The sequence below is a fragment of the Pleurodeles waltl genome, chromosome 4_1 (genome assembly GCF_031143425.1).
Source record: "Pleurodeles waltl isolate 20211129_DDA chromosome 4_1, aPleWal1.hap1.20221129, whole genome shotgun sequence".
NCBI lineage: Eukaryota > Metazoa > Chordata > Amphibia > Caudata > Salamandridae > Pleurodeles > Pleurodeles waltl.
The window spans coordinates 319,292,750-319,308,012 of record NC_090442.1 but is presented as its reverse complement, the minus strand read 5'-3'; positions in this window follow the sequence as shown (position 1 = coordinate 319,308,012).

Genomic DNA, 15,263 nt, shown 5'->3' with positions numbered 1-15,263 from the left:
GGCATATCTGCAAACTGCATTTGGTAGCCCATTTTGAAGTAATACAATAGTAGTACACACATACTACAAAATTATTTTTACAAAGCTACGTGCTGCGCTTCTGCCCCTGCTTTGTCTATCTTTTTCTATGAGAAGATCATCGCCCTGATGACAGATTTCAGCACACTAGCTATACATTTTAGTAGAAATGTGGGCTGGCAGAGGGGAGTGGCTAGATAATGGAAAATATTTAAGGTACAGTAGAGGGGATTAGGGAGTAATAAGTAAGGGTTTATGGAGGGTCAATGAGGGGGTTTAGGGAGAGATATCCACCCAGCCACAAAAGTGTAAACCCATTGCTATTCACAGACCTTACTTCTAAAGCTACTACAGCCAAAAAGAGACCCAAAACAGCAGTAAATTACTCCAGAGCTGAAGTAAGTTTACAACCACACATGGAACACACTTTCATAAAGAATATTATTTTTAGGGATTTAAATTTGAACCCCACAGGAAATAATATGAAATTAAATTCTATTATTTAAAATATTTTCCTAGAATTATTTAATGGTGGGTCCAGATAATCTTCCCACTGCGTACAATTATATATTTCTTTATGGCTGTTTGGTCGAATAATGCAATGATGCCCATAATGACAAAAACAAAACATCTCCTGATTGTCTTCTGTGTTTAAATTGGAAACCTAATTGTCAAACGAAGCATATGATGAACTCAAATCATTTATTAACTGTTTAAAAGTACAAAGAATTTGCAAAATGGCTATGAATTATAAAGTAATTATAATTTTGTTCCGAGATATTTTTAAAACATGTGATTTGATTAATTTCTGTTGTAGTCATTACTGAGAAGGAGCTGTCTCTCAAACAGCACCATCCTGTACAGGATATTCAGTATATACCCCATTGTACTCTGTGATGAGAAGAATGCAGTTGCAATTCCTGAACCATTGGAAATAGCACTAGTGTATCAGAAATGTAGTTCCCATGCACCAAGAGCAAAATAATAATCATATTATAATCCACATTAGAATAGACAGGACTCCTGTAACAACCCAAATATATGACCATTGTGGAAAAATGTATCTGTCTTTCAATGAACAGCAATGCAAGAAGCCATTTGTAGTGCAGACTGAGTGGAGGGATAATTATTGATCTGCTTCAAAACCTGAATCGGAGTAATAGTCATATGGCACAATTTGCTGTAGCTGTATCATTTTAATTGATATGGGTTCTGTCGGTGGTTCATAATAAATCACAGTTGCAGAGGTTGTAATGTTTAATGTCGTAGCTTCAAGTTCACTTGTTGAACCTGGGTCTTGAATTGCATCATTCAATTCATCTTTCTGATCTATTTTCAAGATTTACCAAAAATAGAAATGTTGGTGTTGTAGACATTCTGAGACTAAAGACTCTAGCACTGTGCCAACCCAAAACAGAAAATCCAGAAGGTCTGCACTCACTCTGCATCCTACTGAGCAAGAATTGGGTGAGATGTGTTTTAGGTACATAACAATCTCATGAGTTATCCTAGTTTAGTGCGCACAATATGAATTGTAACTCCTAATGATGGCAAAACAAGAGGCACCTGCAGCTTTTACCAAAGTGGGAACAAGAGGAAATACTAATTATTGCTGTTTTTAAAGTAATTTTAACCTACTTTGTGACTTATATGTACTAAGCTAATCAAAGCACAGCAGAAAATAAAAACTTATTTTCAGTTTCAGAGATGGTTCATGTCTGCATACCTGTTTTAACAATAACTTGTATTCGATATAATTGTCAGACCTTTTATTACTGTCATGCAAGGCCAGCTGCACTGATATGAAGTTCAACCTGTTAAGAGGTATAAGCTATGTGTCTTCCCGGTAGCTTTCAGAAGGAATCATTGATTTGATTCTGCACAGCCTGTCCTGCTGTTGAAGGTCTCCTCCCTAACTTCCTCCCAAGTTTTTGGCATGATGCACTCTCACTTATTCTCCTTCTGCAGGAATGTGTTCTGTTGAACAACAACAATGAATTACACTTCTAACACTCTTCAAGAACCTCTTCAGAAATCAACAAGTAATATAAAAATAGAACAGTCATCACTAAAATAAAATATTGTGAATTTATTCAACCAATATGTTTGTTGCAGAACAGAATAATATTAACTAAATATCTGTTCTATTAATCACACAAATCCACTTGTTCAATTGGCACATGTACGTCAACAATGGGAATACCCAGAAGGACAAAACATAACATTTGAAAGTCTTAGCAGTCGGTGTAAATCTGGAGTCACATTAGTCTCATTAATCCCTGGAATGGAATTAAAGATTTCATTGTGGCTACACTCTTTTTAGAGTAGTTCCTGTGAAATGGAGAGAGCATATGTTGATCTACCCCAGAGGCATTTTGGTGTCTGTGGAGTTCTGCTGAACAGAATCGGCCACATAGAGGGTTTTGATGTCATCAATTGCCACTTTTCTGTTTTTCTTGGAGTCTACTTCTTTGTTCTGGGTACAAGGGTGAGCAGGTCCAGCCATTCAGAGCTCGTCTGATGTCAAAGATAGCTGGTCTAGTCCCCTAATGATCTTCTGCAGATCCAGAAAGTGTTCTGTTAAGGCTTTCTTAGGACACCACATTTATAGTAGCCAGTGGGGGAGTGTGACTCCTGGTCCCTCCTTAAACAATAGGAAAAATGTTCCTGGAGGCAATCCTATTCACTTTTCAATTGTTCCTGTTTTCCCAACTGCAATCCGTCCTACAATGCCCTTCACTCCTAAAATTCAAGATAAGAAAATTCTTTCTCCATTGTTCAGAGCTCTTGCATCTACCCCAAAGTTTGTTCAGGGAGCAATCTATTCCCCTGTGTTCATTCCTAACTGGTTCTGGGGGTAGCTTCGCTCCCACTGACCTCATAGCCAGCCTAGATAGTAAGGGCCAATGGAACAAAGGGTTTGCATTCCTCAAGTCCTCTTTAAACTAAACTGTGAATGGGAACATTTAATCTATCTTCTTTGAATTGACTGAGGTTCCATCACAACTGTCCTCCTTAGCTGATAGGGATCACATGTCCCACACCTAGCCCTCCATCTCCAGGCATAAGCCATTGTTCTAATTTGGGATCAGTTTTCCGAGCTCATTAAGGTCAAGTACTTATTGAGTAGCTGCTTGAAACTAATACAAATTATCCTCAGGAGCGTAAACCAGGGAAAATATTTTCTAAGTATTTATTAAACATCCAATTTTATCAATCAATTCAAATTTTGATAAATATGAAAAATAGTATTTTAATAACTATTTTAGCTGTTTGCTGTCAAACGTTACAGAGTAAAATGCATAATCTATACGTGTTCAATTTCTGGGACATAGTTACAGCTCTAACAGTGAAACTAGTATTTGGAGGTGAGGCACTGGAGAAACATTTCAACTTTTATTTTACACATATGGACAAAAAAAGTGTACGGTTAATAATATTTAAAAGCAGGGTTTCCCACCTGTCAATAAGAGTTGACAGGTTGAACAGCAGATGTGTAAGCTTTTAGGCTGCTGCAGTCAAGCTGCACATGGTAGGCTTGAAGGCACGTTTCCAGGTCCACTCTGTAAAAGGCACAATAGGTGCTGCAGTCCACAGGTTTTATTTAACTTCCTGGCCTTGGACATAGTTTCTATGCTATTTCCTAGGGACCTGTAGGCCATTTAAATATGTTAACCAGAGATGAGCCAAGTTAACCATGTTTAAAGCAGGAACACATGCAATTTACCCCTGTTTCATAGGGATATCAGTGGACAAAGTTCTAAGTGTAGCAAATAGAGGATCCAGACAAAAGCAAAAAATCTCAGATGAACATGCAGAAAAGGCAGATTTCCGATAAATTCTTAGAGAGGAAGCTGGCAGTTTTTTCTCCTCTCAATGTTGCTTACATTGCCACTAAAAGGTCTGTATTGATCTTAGTTTGGGATTGAGTTACAGCACCTACATTTAAGGTGTGTACTGCTGTTTTTGCAAACAGATCTTCTGCAAAGTTCCCTTTAGGGAATTTTCCCTATTGAACAGCTATCTTTGCCCATGGTTGTTTACATTTTATTGACTGGCCTTTTGAATCTCTGAATCAGTTTAAGAGCAGTACTGTAAATCTACATTGTAGTCTGCTGACCAGAATGCTGAATTTGGCACAATAAGTATAGGATCTAACAGATGATCCTTTTGAAGGGCAACTAGTAGGGCATATATTTATGCTATCTGTGCAATCAAGCCACCTAGACAGTTAGTGTGTGTGCAGCACCTTCAAGACACCATCATCAAAAACTCCTGGTACTGCAGCACAAGACATAGAACACTTCTGTTTAGTGCCAACTGCAGGCTGTGCAGAGCCATCCATGCAGAACCCCCTCTTATGCTTATGTCTGGGTAATATATTTGGAGTTGATGGAATATTTTGTGTATATTACAGAAAATCTTGAGTTCAAAGCATTGGATTATATTTAAATTGTGGATAATTAGTATTTAACAAAGGGGCCCACTGCACTCAGAAAATGTATATAGTGCTCACATTGGAAATATTCGCTTTTGTTGTTGCTTCCCGTGTAGGTATGGGAGAAATAATTTGTTTTCTCTGTTCAAGACAGTGGTGATCATTGCGACCCTGGCAGTCAGAGACCGCCAGGGGTAATGTGGCGTCCGTACCGCCAAAAGGCTGGCGGTACGGAGACCAGTATAACGACCGCAGCGGTAGCGCCGCGGTCGCACCGCCGCGTCCGGCGGTTTCCCGCCGTTTTAGCCCTGGCGGTGATAATCCGCAAGGGCAGCGCAGCAAGCAGCGCTGCCCTGGGGATTATGACCCCCCCTACCGCCAGCCTGTTTCTGGCGGTTTGCACCACCAGGAAGAGGCTGGTGGTAAGGGGTGTCCTGGGGCCCCTGGGGGCCCCTGCACTGCCCATGCCACTGTAATGGGCAGTGCAGGGGCCCCCTAACAGGGCCCCGGCCAGCTTTTCACTGTCTGCATAGCAGACAGTGAAAAGCACGACGGGTGCTACTGCACCCGTCGCACGGCCGCAACACCGCCGGCTCCATTAGGAGCCGGCTCCTATGTTGCGGCCTCATCCCCGCTGGGCCGGCGGGCGTAAACTTGGTTTGCGCCCGCCGGCCCAGCGGGGATGTTGTAATGGGGTCTGCGGCCGCACGGCGGTTACTGCTTAGCTCGTAATGACCCCCAGTGTTCTTTTAGAATAGCCGTTTGTACTGAAGAGAACATGTTCTCAGTAACAGTAAACTGTTCCTCTGCAGAGGAATGTAAGTGTGATCTGTATGCCAGGGGAGTTGTCTGTCCTTCAGTTAAACTACATATGTGCATCCCCAAGTGCTAGGAACATCTCTAATTACTAAGTTTGTCCTGTGTCTCTAAATATTTAAGGCCTGATTATAACTTTGACGGTCTGACCAGTGGACCGCCAAAGCTGCAGGGTTAAGGCCACCACCAAGCCGGTGGCCTCACACCCAGTCGTATCACGATGTTTCCACCAGATAGCCCAGTGGAAATAGTGCAGCAGCATTAGTCTTATCTCCCTTACAGAATCAACGTCGATACCGTTGCACACAGGCAACCTCGGAATTCTCGACGTCTGCATAGCAGACAGTGTGAATTCCTAGAGTGCTGGCAGGGGTCCCCTGCACTGCCTATGACATTGCCGTCGGCAGTGCAGGGGCCCCTCTTTGGCTCTCAGCACTGCCTTTATGTCAACTTTTCAATAGTGGTGAAACTGCCTTGGAAAGGCTGGCAGAACGGGGAGTCATGATCAGCACAGCGGTGCTGCCAGTGGGCACCACATGACTGACCACGACTCCGACTCCCACCAACCCCTCTGGATCCATGATCCTGTTGGTAGCAGTGGTCTCCTGGTGGTTTCACCGCCAGGAGTGTAGGGGTTCAACCACCACCGCAAGTTTGGCGGTCCTCAGTCCTCAAAACTTATAATCGGACCCCTAGGCCCTCATTATGACATTGGTGGTAAATTCCACTTACCGCCACGCTGACTGCGGGCAACTTACAACCGCCGAGGCGGATATCCGTTCACCATAATATGACACACACACCAATCCATCAAACACAAATCCGCCAGCCCAAAGGTCAGTGATAAACTGACAGTATCAAAACCCACACCGTTACGCCAACAGAACAACGCCCATCACATAATGACCTACGAATCACCACAGCGGACATTGAACGGCGGCAAACCATTGGCGGTACATACTGTTGCAATCAAAATGGACACACAAAAAACAAAACAACACCACATTGGACAATTCAAACAACACACACCTGACACACATACACATACACATACCCACTATAAAACACACACCCACATTACCCACAACCCTTTACTATTTCAAACCATTGCCAGCAGAGAGACATCAAGACCACTGACACAACTACAGCCACACACTATTCACACCTATACACCACTCACGTACCCCACATCACACACCCAATACATTACCCAACACACCCTCACCAACACACCGCACACAACGCCCATGGCACCACAAAGACACCCCCGTTTTACAGAGGAGGAGCTAAGAGTCATGGTGGAGAAAATTATCAGGGTAGAGCCACAGTTATTTGGAGCACAGGTGCAGCAGATATTGATAGCTAGGAAGATGGAGCTATGTCGGAGAATCACGGACAGGGTAAGCGTCGTGGGACAGCACCCAAGAACTTGGGGTTGACATGAGGAAGAGGTGTAATGACCTACGGGGGAAGGTACATTCCATTGCAGCAAGACACCAGCTCGCTGTACAGAAGATAGGCAGTGGACCCCCACCTCCTCCCTCACAACTAACAGCATGGGAGGAGCAAGTCTTGGCAATCCTTCATTCTGAGGGCCTGGCTGGAAGGAGGAGGACTGGACTCTGGTAAGTCAACTTTCTACTACTACTAACCCCCTACCTGCATGCCATCACATACACCCACTGTCAGTCCCATCAATCTACTCCATCCCACACATCCTGCCATCACATCTCACGCATCCCAATACCAAGCCCTGCATGCTGTACCAATGCATGGACACCACTCACAGCCCTGCATGGGCACTTGTCGCTAAAGCATGCACACTATAGGGAACTAGCTATCCCACCATGCACCAACATACACAAGTGAAATCTGCCAGGGCAAATACAACCAAAGAGGCAAGCCACGGATGCACAATATGTCAGACACAGAAACTATAACACGTCATTTACATCCCCAGAGGTACCCCAGACAATGTCAGCAGAGAGGAGGTGCCAGCACTATCCAGTCCCCCAACTGAAGAGGCCCACAGTGATGACAGCAGCTCTAGTCTTCAGTATCTGGATGACCTACCTGGCCCATTGGGGACCTCTGGACAGCCGGTTACCCAGGCCCAGTCACACACCACCACAGAGCCTCCCCCATCAGGAAACACCACCACAACACCCACCCAGCGTATCCATACCTCTGTCCCCAGGACACATCAATCAGCAGTGTGTCCACCTCTACAGGGCCCGCAGGCCATACCTCATACCCCAGACAATCAGGGACCTGTGGTCAGTGGCAGTGGCAGTGGGCACACGGTTCAGGAGACAGAGGCATAGGCCAACAGGGAAACTGGGAGGAGTGTTTTGCGCCAGCGGGAGGACATGCCCAGGGAACCAGGGAACCGACTCTCCAGGAGGCACTTGCAGAGATCCTAAGACAGGATGGGCCAGATCCTGGACAATGTGCAGGAGAACAGGCAGCGGCAGGAGGGACAATACCAGGGGATCAGGGAGGACTTGCAGGCCATCAACAACACCCTGATCTCCATAGAAGGGGTGCTGGCAGACATGGCCAATATTATGAGGGAGGCAGTCTCACAACAGCGGGCCCCTGCCACTAGCCAGACACCTGAACAGCCTTCTAATTCCGCTGCTGCCAGTGGCCAGGAGGCCCCACCACAGGACTCACAGGCCACCAGCACCCCTCCCCCTCAAGAAAAAATTTCCCTGTGATCCAGACAGAATCCAGAGACACTTGCCAAGACCACCGCCAGGAAATGAGACTCTCTGGATTGTCACCCTTGTGTCCCACCCTGTCACTCTATCCACCTTGAACTGCCATTGCTCCCCTTCCTATGCACCTGTGCTACAAACAGACTGGAACAATACCCTGGACTTTCCTCCATCATCACCCCATCCCATTGCACTTGCCCCTGAATATTTTAGCACTTCAATAAACACCCTTGGAAAGACGTTTCGAGTATGTCATGTATATCAAATATGTATTCATTGAAACATGTACAAACATTGAAAATCAACTGTACAAAAAATGAGCATAGATTAATGACATGTAGCTGTCTGCAGTGATCACACCAGGAGTATATGTGAGGTCACCAACATCTGCAAAATGAATTGCCAGAGGGTGCAGTAAGTGGGCATAGAAGTGTGAAATATCAGCATGTCATTGCCACACAAATTCAAACAAATGTCATTGAAATATGAAGTAACACTGTCCTACCTGTGTGTCAATGGAAGTATTGTCTGATCACAGATGTTCTGTTGTCCTCATCCTCACACTCTGCCTCCTCGTCCTCACTGTCCACAGGGTCCACTGCTTTCACATGGGCATCTCCAGCTTCCTCCTCCTGCAGGAATGGGACATGGTGTCTGAGGGCCAGGTTATGCAACATGCAGCATGCCACCACTATCTGGCAGACCTTCTCAGGTGAGTAGCACAGGGATCCACCTGTCAAATGGAGGCACCAGAACCTGGCCTTCAGGAGGCCAAAGGTCCTTTCAATTATCCTTCTGTTTTGCCCATGTGCCTCATTATAACGTTCTTCTGCCCTTGTCCTAGCATTCCTCACAGGGGTCAGCAGCCATGACAGGTTGGAGTAACTAGAGTTGCTTGAAATATTGAGGGACAACATTTAGGCACACACTATCCTATATGGCCCACACCATACCCATACACCAACATATACTGGGTGGGAACCAGGGCTCACCTATTAGCCACACCCTGTGCTTCTGTAGTTGGCCCATCACATTTGAGATGCTGCTATTCCTCAGGACAAAAGGCATCATGCACTGACCCGCAAGGCACACCATCTGTAAATTCATAGAGTGGAAACTCTTCCGATTCCTGAACACCTGTTCATTCTGGTGGCAGGGGACAAATGCAATATGTGTTCAATCAATCGCCCAAATTATGTTGGGGATACATCCCATTGCAGAGAACTCGGCCTTCACTGTGGCCAAATCTTCAACCTGGGGAAAAACAATGTAGCTGCACATGTGTTTAATCAGGGCAGACAACACTCTTGTCAGCACTATTGAGAACCTTGGCTGTGACATTCCTGCTGCCAAGCCCACTGTCACTTGGAAAGAACCAGTTGCATGAAATGGAGCACAGATAGCACTTGCACAAGAGGGGGGATCCCAATGGGGTGACAGATAGCAGATATCAGGTCCGGGTCCAATAGGGAAAACAGCTCTGTGATTGTGGCCCTGTCCAGTCTGTAGGTGAGGATAATGTGCCTGTCCTCCAGTGTTGCCAAGTCCACCAGGGGTCTGTACATGGGGGTATGTCTCCATCTCCTATTCGTCTGCAGTGATAGCAATCTAAGGGACACAAGAGTGAGGAGCCGGTCACAAACTGAACAATGGAGCTACAACAGAACTTTGCATCCAGTAAGCTTGTAATGGTTCATTGTGATTTGTCCAGTATGTCCTAATATCTCTTGTGATGCAGCATTATTCCAGGGCCTGCCTCCCCCCCCGAAATGGCGTCCACCTGTCCTGTGTGGAGGGACAGCTGGAAGTGAGTTAATTCCGATGATGTTGTGCACCATTGAGGGAGGCGGTCGGGAACCGCAGTGCAACTCCTCATTGGTTATAATTGGGTCCTATGGGGTACAGTGGCCAATGGTGATCAACTCCAGTGGTGAATGTATGCAGCGCTGTGAACGTGACTGCCATTTTCTATCTGATTCCTCACTTGCTACCTGGCCTTCCATAGGAGAGGACCTACACTGCATGTGCTGCTGTGACCTGTGTCTGGAACCTACCATGGCCTGTGTGACCGGGAAAAGGGCCCCAGCCTTCACTTCGGAGGAGTTGGAAAGACTGGTGGATGGGGTCCTACCCCAGTACAGACTGCTATATGGGCCTCCAGACCAACAGGTGAGTACACTGTGAGCACAATGCACGTGGCATAAATGCATGGAGTTGTGTTTGTGAAGGCCTTGTGTAAGGGGGGTGGGTGCGCAGCGTATAGGTCGAGTGCTGGGCAATGTGTGTGTAAATGGTTATGGAAACGTGTGTGGTGGGCCATATGTTTAACAGCATGACTGTTTGTCTAAATCTATTTTCCTGTGTCTATTGCCTCTGCAGGTCAGCATCCATCAAAAGAAGGGTGTATGGTGTGCCATCTCAAGGAGGTGCAGACCCTGGGGGTCTATGGCAGGTGGAGCACCCACTGTCAGAAACAGTGGGGGGACCTGAGACGCTGGGCACGGAAGATGGCGGAGGCCCAGCTGGGGATGGCCTCCCAATGAGGAAGGGGTGCCCGTCAAACCCTGACGGCACCCTGATGGCCCGCATACTGGCAGTGGCATATCCTGAGCTGGGTGGGAACTTGAGGGCATCACTGCAGCCATAAGGGGGTGAGTATAGTGCCTATCATTACAACTTACACATGGTTGGGTGGTTTCCGGGTGGGGGATGTGTGTCAGTGGGTGCCCCTAGGCCAGGCCTGACATTGCAACATAGGTCCCCTGGAGGCTAGGGTTCAGAAGGCAAAATCTTGCAACCTAGCTCGTAGGCATCCACTACTGGTCAGGGCTGCGTGTGTACCAGGCGTGCTGCATTTGGCGGTGTGTGCCCCTCCCCATGCCTTGGCCGCTAACTATTTCTCTGGTAGTGCAATGGCATATTGCGTAGGGCTGTTCCCTGTGTGTGAGGGTACTGTGTACGCCAACGGTGGTGTTGGTGCAGCCATTAATCAAGTGTATCCTTTGTCTCTCTCCCCCCTGTTTTTCTTTTGTCATGTTGTCCTTATGTGCATTAGCATAATCTGGCAGAGGAGCAGAGGCACCGGCGACGGAGGGAGCTGCATCCCACAGGACTCAGGAGGCAGAGTCCACTGACAGTGAGGGAACCAGTGTTATGGAGTGTGAGGGGAGCACCATAACGGAGACTGGAGGGAACAGTTCCGACACAGATACCTCCTCTGATGGAAGCTCCCTGGTGGTGGCAAACACTTCTTTGACCACCCCAGCTACAGGTACAGTTCCCCCGTACCAGAACCGCCCTCCCAGCAGCCCCTCATTGAGTTGACCATGCCCGCTCACCCAGGAGGGTGGGCATCTCCTTCGCCCCAGGCACCTCAGGCTCTGCCCCAGTGAGCCCTGCTGCCCTGAGTGAGAAGGCTATTGACCTCCTGAGATCCATCTCTGTAGGGAAGTCAACCATTGTGAGTGCCATCCAGGGGCTGGCAGCCCAGATGCAACAATCTAATGTATTCCTGGAGGGCATTCACACTGGATTGGCAGCCCAACAGAGATCAATTCAAGCTCTGGCCTCCTTTCTGATGGCAGCCATTGTCTGTGTTTCTACTGTCCCCCCTCCAGCTTCCACTGCCCAGTCCCAGTCCCCTCAACCCCAAAACCATCCCAAGCACACATACAGACCAGAGTGTACACAAGACAACACCCAAGAGTGTCACAGGCAAACACAATCACCACACTTCATCCTACAGGCACTTACACAAACACCATCCAGTTGCAGACACACCAACATCCACTATTTCCACTGTCTCCCCCTCCTCCTCCTCATCCACCTCCCACCAAGGTCCGCCCACACTCACACCTGCATACACTATATCATCACCCACTACCACCATCACCACACCAAGCAGAACACACTCCTCACTGGCAGACACATCCACAACAGCCATCCACATGTCCCCTGTGTCCTCTCCTACTGTGTCTGTCCCCCCTCCTAAAGTACACAAACGCAAGCACTCAGACACCGAACAGCCATCCATCTCACAACAGCATGCAGTCCATGCACCTGCACCCAAAAGCAGCAGACACCTCCAACGACTACTCCATCATCCTCCACTTCCATTCCTTCTCCATCTTCCAGATCCAATGTCCTTAAAAAACTATTCCTATCCACCATTGACCTCTTCCCTACCCCTCCCTCCTGTCCTGCACATATGTGCAGAGTAGGAAGAACCCAGCCAAGCACCTCAGACACACAGTCCATAGGCCCAGTCACTCAGTCGTCACGACACCCACTTGTGGTGGAAAGGGATCCAGACCACATGTCCTGAAGGGGAAGGAGCCTTCACCAGACAGCCTAAAGGGAATAGAGCCTGCACCAGCAGGCAGGAAGACCAAGGAGCCTGCCCCAGCAGGCAAGAAGGGAAAGGAGACTGCCCCAGCAGTCAGCAAGACAAAGGAGCCTGCCCCAGCAGGCAAGAAGAGAAAGGAGCCTACCCCAGCAGGCAGGAAGACCAAGGAGCCTGCACCAGCAGGCAGGAAGACCAAGGGGCCTGGGCCAGGCACTGTGATGAAGCCCCCACCACCAACCATGGTTGTGCAGTCGTACGAGGTTGCGGGGGATCGGCAGGAGCCCCCACCCACCAGCAGCACCACCATTGTGCAGCTGTATGAGGTTACAGAGGATGGGCAGGAGCCTTCCCCCACCAGCAGCACCACCACTGTGCAGCTGTATGAGGTTACAGGGGATGGGCAGGAGCTTCCCCCCACCAACAGCACCACCACTGTGCAGCCGTCACCGCCGGTGGATGGTATGTAATCCTGCCTCCATGGGCTGCTGTCTGGCCAGCACCCCCCAAATCCAGTGGGCAAGACACCCACCTGAGAGACTGTGGCCCTGCACTCCCCAGGATCAAGCACAGGGCATGTTGCCCCCTCCAGAACCAGTGGGTATGACACCCACCTGAGTGACTGAGGCCCATCACTCCCCAGGATCAGGCACAGGGCAGGTTTCCCCCTCCAGAACCAGTGGGTATGACACCCACCTGAGAGACTGTGGCCCATCACTTCCCAGGATCAAGCACAGGGCAGGTTGTCCCCTCCAGAACCAGAGGTCCTGTTACATCTCCCGGCTGCGGTGCCCCCGGTCCCCATCCCCCTGAGGTGCCTGCCTATTTACCAACTGATGCCCCTGCAGTGTTCTCTCTGTGTTGAAGCAGGTGACATGTGTGGTCTTGGACTTTGGCCTGTGGCCATGTGGCCTACGCAAATTGTAGACTGGGCTATGTCCCTTTTTCCTGTACATATGTATATATCTATTATCTTGCCCAACTTATTTTTCATACTGTGTTGATCTCATTACATTCACTTTTGCACAATCGTTTTGTCCTTGCATTATTCAGCCGAGTTACGGGGTAAAATTGTTTTTGTAATGCGTGTCACTCTCGTTCCTCCCCCCCCCCTTGTGTGCTAGACAGCTGTACTCACTGTTGTCGTCTTCACCGGCGTTGGTGTTCGTGGTGGAGCAGAACGCAGAAGATCATCGGGAAGACATGCAGCTCAGGTTCCATGGCAGCGTGGCTCCTCCTTGTGTCTCCAATGGTGAGTCCTTTACCTTCTCAGCTCAGTTTCCGCCAGGCTTTCGATGTCTTGGTACCGTTCCAGAAAAGGTGGCGGTTTGCAGTGTCTTAATATGGTGGGCGGAACATTGACTTCCGCCTGGCAGTAGGCGGCTACCGCCATGGTGGCTGTTGTTTCCGCGCTGGTGGTCAGCGTGGTACATTGGCTGTCTATCGAAGATCTTTGCGCCATGATCATAATTTGGCAGTAGTTACCGCCAGCCTGTTGGCGGTATTACTGCCACTTTATCACTGACAACCAGGGTCGTAATGAGGGCCTTAGTCTCTAACATGTCTGCTTGCAGTCCACGTTAGATAGCTATGTGTGTTTTTGATGAACAATTTTCAGAAAAGATTAAAGCAATTAATTCATACAAGAGCTTACTCCACTCAGCACAGCATGGCAAGTAAACTCTCCTAAAGGTAGGAAACTCCATTAGGGCTTTCAACTTTGTTAATGTGTTTGCAGGTTGTAAAGTAGCACGCTTCTGTTGGAAATCACTTGAAATCCTTAATCCTCACTGGAGAATTCATATCCAAGGAAAATCACATTATGATATGCAATTTCAGGTTTTTTTTATTGGTTTTGACACCATGTCAGGCTAAGAGTGTCACAATACTGTCCACCCATATCCAGGAGTTCAATCAAGTCATCATCTGTCAGTAGATGTTATTAGGATATAAGAACACCTTTGGATCTTCTTGTAAAATCTCCATAATCATTGATGCAAAGAGTACAGAGTTCCTTCTGATAGCCCTAGGGCAATCTTGTGTATGCATACTGAAAACCTCAAAATGAGAAAGCAGTTAAATATTAAGATACAAGTGGAATATTTTGTCTGAAGAATACATTACATAAATATAATGTTATTTAATATTTTTTACTGACTAGATTCATCATCAGTCCAGTGCTGTGAGCTATTTGTACAGCATATGTGCATGCATGTTTATATAGATTTCTATAATCTAAAATTGTTCTATATGAATTGCTGAGCTCAGCACCAGAAAAGGAAGAGTGTTTATGGTGGAATGAAAAGGCATAATACTAAATTGATATTGTAGCTCAGTGGTTCCCAATCTGTGGTTCGCGGACCACTGGGAGTCCATGAAGCCTCCTACGAGGGGTCGCTGACTGCTTAGAAAATTAGCTAATATTAACAGATTATTAAAGTACATGTAAATAAAGTGTCTAAATGCACAATTGAAAATTTTAAAACGTACTCTAAATGTTAAGGAATTTGAAATTGGAGGCTAAAAATGTAATTAGTACCATCAGATTGATACGCGGGAGCAGTGCAGGTGCAACAAACAGAATATAGTATGGAAGATGTCTGGCTTCAATTGAATTTAGGAAATCTCCAACCTTCTTATTCATTTTTATTTATTTTATTGTTTGCAAATTAAATAAAATGTGTTATTTGTGTATGTGTGTTGATGGATTGCTTGTTCCTGTATTTTCTGTGTATTGTTTTGCGGTTCAAAACATTGACAATGTTTAGGCCTAAGTCCCTGGCTTCCAGTAATGACTCAGTGAGGGAGTCCCAGGGCTCCAATAATAATTCATTGGGAATCCCCAGGTACCAGTAATAATAAAGTGGGGGCCCCAGATGTCAAAAGGTTGGGAACCACTGTTGTAGCTAATCTAAAATAGCTTTTATAT